The sequence below is a fragment of the Aulonocara sp. 'chitande type north' Nkhata Bay genome, linkage group LG2 (assembly GCF_057382095.1).
Source record: "Aulonocara sp. 'chitande type north' Nkhata Bay isolate Kocher_YH1m ecotype deep benthic linkage group LG2, A_spYH_male_GT1.1, whole genome shotgun sequence".
In the NCBI taxonomy this organism is placed as follows: domain Eukaryota; kingdom Metazoa; phylum Chordata; class Actinopteri; order Cichliformes; family Cichlidae; genus Aulonocara; species Aulonocara sp. 'chitande type north' Nkhata Bay.
Genome location: NC_141345.1, coordinates 12772969 through 12776622, shown reverse-complemented (window position 1 = coordinate 12776622; position 3654 = coordinate 12772969). Strand labels below are relative to the sequence as shown.

The following is a 3654-nucleotide window of genomic DNA, read 5'->3' as shown; positions in this document are numbered from 1 at the left end:
TAACAAATAAAAAAAAATAAACAGCTGTCGGCAGAACTGTAGGACTGAACAGGCTTAGTTCACATTTCTGTATAACTGTATATCTCAGATTTCTGTATAGTTTTTCATATTTATATCCTGTTCATAGCCTGTACATAGTTTGTACTCACTACAGCCTGTACATACTTATACTTATAGAATATTCTTAACATACTTTATACCGTGTACATTGTAACATACCATAATAGACCCATTTCTGTAATATACTCACATATCTATATTATTGCTAATATATATTGTAATATACCTATAGCATGGCTAAAGCACTTCTGGATGGATGCAAACTGCATTTCATTGCCCTGTACCTGTGCATGTGTAATGACAACAAAGTTGAATTCTATTCTATTCTATTTTATTATGTAAAAGTCCAGACCCTCTGAGGATTATCTGAGTACTTCTAAAATTACACAAAGCAAAGGTCTCCATCAGTGTTCATGAAATGCTGGGTTTATCCTTCTTGTGAGGGAGCTGCTGGTGAAGATCACGAGCCCTGCTTGATCCTGGCGACGAGTTTCAGTCTTCCTGGTGTTTCTGAAATGATGCCTCTCACTGTGGGTCAACAGAACTTCTGGCACAGGACAGCTGTAATGAAAGAAATTGAAGTATTGAAAAAAAAAAAATCTTGGAAATGCCCTATATGTGAGCAGCAGATTTTGTATTTACTTTTCTTTTGCCAATCAAGATAACAAAGTATAATTTTCACCATACAATTACTAACCTTGTCATCTCCTTCACTGTCTGTTTTGGGCTCTGGGCTCGTCCTTCCCAGCACTCATGAGACTGCTTTGCTGCACTGTGGTATGAGGTGCTAACCTGTTGACAGTGTTGGGAAGGTTAATTTTAAAATGTATTCCACCAAAGATTATAGAAGTAATGTATTCTGAATACTTTACAACTACATGAATGTACTATTGCTGTGTGATTTATTACTATTACTGAAGGCTACTCGCCATACCAATACCAACTAGATGTTAAAATCTTAATATAAATGAGTAACAGTAGGTGGACATTAGGTAAGGCAGAGGGGGGGGGGGGGCTAGAGGGGCTTGAGCACCCGCCCCTTTCCTGATGGGTGCCCAAAGTGCCCTTTTGTTGAGGCAACTTTTTAAAAAAAAATTTATTATTATTTTTTTTATGTGTGTGTGTGTGCGTGCGGAGTCCTGTCTGTGCCCCTCAACAATAATATTTAACTATTAATCACAGTTTTGCTAAATAAAAGGATCTGGCTTGCATCAGTCACATGATCACATTTAACCAATGATCGCCCTTGACGGCAGAACGCGCTGGTTACGAGCCGGGAACGAGCTCACAAAGAGCACGCGCATTTTTAGCGGTCCGGAGCTGTAGGAGAAACACAAGTTAACTCAGAGACACAGACTGATGCGACAAAACCAGTAAGTAGGTGTACAAAATTTGGATTTTACAGCAGTAAAATTATTGTATCTCTACAGTTTAAAAATGTAATAAGCTTTGCCCCTGCACAGAGTGGATAGTGAAACAAATGGAATCATCATAATGACATTATTTCATATTTATTACTTCCCCCTCCTCATTGCTTTATTATTGTAGCTCTAGTAATAAATAATAATGTAAGGATTCTGGATCAGCACCATGATGCCCATAGTATATACAGTATACTGAAGAAGGTCTAAAATGTCACTGTGTGTGCGTGCATGTGTGTGTTTTATTTAGATGGATTTTTAAAAAAAATATTACTCCTGATATAACATTGTCCAGACATGGCTGGTAAGGACATGAGGAGGAAACAGCAGGAGCTGTGTGAGGCTACTAAAGGCAATGCTATAACATTTTTCTGTCATCATTTTATTATAGATTAAGTGCAAGAGTTGTTAGGTGTGGATAATTAGATTATAGTTTATTGCAATAGCAAGTTGTGCCTTGTTCTCACATAGCAAGTGGAGAATGATATATGAAATGATGGGATGGAAGGAAGAAGAGAAGCAAAGAGTGATTCACAGGCAGAGCCTAAATTATTTCTCACAGTTTTTTGTGTCCTTATGGTTCCAAGCGCTGTCACCAATCTTTGCATTTTGTTATTATCTCATGACACTTGTTTAATCAGCTACCATCTCTCCTATGGACTTTTTAGTGTCTACAGTCTCAGATCAACACAGCCCTGCCCTCCAGCACTATCAGCAGCAACCCCTCAACAGCTAAAACATTGGCTACGTTTGCTTTGCCTTGTTGCCCATATTAGATTCTTGATGAATGTGTGTTGTTGTTATTCAGCCTGGTTCAATGTGCCCCTTTTTAACTTTGAGCACCCGCGCCTTTAAACCTCTCTGCACGGCCCTGGGTAAGGCTGCACTTTTTGCAGCAATCTCGTGTAGAAAACTATTCAGCGCGTATATAAAACAGGTCAGCGGCTCCGAACCGTAGTAAAGGGACCTCTGGCTAATACGTTGGGTTCCGTGTCGGGCTCAAAACTAGCTTTACTTTGTTGTCTGGGTCAAGTTTGCTAGCGAGAGACAGAGAGAGGCGTTGAAAGGCTGTTTAATGTTTCGGAGGAAAACACGAACACGGTATACAGTCGAGTCTTAACAGCTTACTTACAGCTGGGCTCGTCAGGCACTCTTTTTGGCTTTAGTGGTTATTATTATATTTACATGCTTCCAGCTCCCGTTTCTGCTCCGTGACAGCTCGTACTTTTCCTTTCTCTCCCTCCCTCGCTCACAGACACATAACGGGTATGGCAGTCCATTCTCCCTGCAGCACGGACTACACTGCCCATGAGGCTACATTGTTTAGGGCGATGCCTGTAACACTCTGCTATTGGCTTCATATTAAATAATTTTTGTATAATAATTTTTAGAGGCTCTTTTGTTTGGGTTTCCACCAGCGTGGAATTACCAAAAATAGAGAGACCATAGCCGAACATATGAAACAGGAAAATACCGCCATGTAATCCATTTATTTCAACAAACTAACTGTATTCTCAATATCACCTATTGAACGGTAACTGTAACGGATACATTTACTGATATTTTGTATTTTAAATACGTAACGCCGGTGCATGTATTATGTTACTGCCCAACACTGCCTGTTGAGATCCTGAGATCCACTCCTAGAACACTGGCCTCCAACTCCTAAAGAGACACGGGTGTCCCTAAATTTAGCAAATATTAGCTTCAGGCTAGCTTGCTACGACAAATAGGCTAATACCAGCATTTTACCACAACTTCACCAGATGTAGCTAAAAAAAACTAAACTAATGTCCAGTCCAGTGGGACAGCAAGAAAAGATGACAAAAAATGATTACTTACTTGCGGTTTGGAGGTTCAAGCTGAAATTGAAGCAGCCATTGAAAGACGGGAAGAGAGAAAGATGGCAGCTTGGTCAGCACTAGTGGCCTCTATAATATATGCAAATACATGCGGGCCGGAAATACCCCCCCCCCCCCCCCCCCCCCAGCGCGCCCCCGGACGCCAAAACAGTGCCAGCAGATTGAAACTGAAAAATGGATTGAAAGTGAAAAATGGATTGAAACCGAAAAATGGATTGAAAGTGAAAAATGGTTTGAAACCGAAAAAAAATGGATTGAAACAGAAAAAAATGGATTGAAACCGAAAAAAAAAAAATTGTAAGCGAAAACAA

At 40.0% G+C, this 3654-nt stretch overlaps 1 long non-coding RNA gene across 1 annotated transcript; it reads right to left on the bottom strand.

The window, feature by feature from the left end:
- Window positions 1–412: 412 nt before the first annotated feature.
- Window positions 413–3436, bottom strand: LOC147337475 (uncharacterized). The gene is made up of 3 exons (XR_015124802.1): window positions 3324–3436; window positions 758–852; window positions 413–621 (listed from the first exon to the last, which is right to left on the bottom strand). It is a non-coding gene; the product is annotated as an uncharacterized LOC147337475 (long non-coding RNA).
- Window positions 3437–3654: the final 218 nt, after the last annotated feature.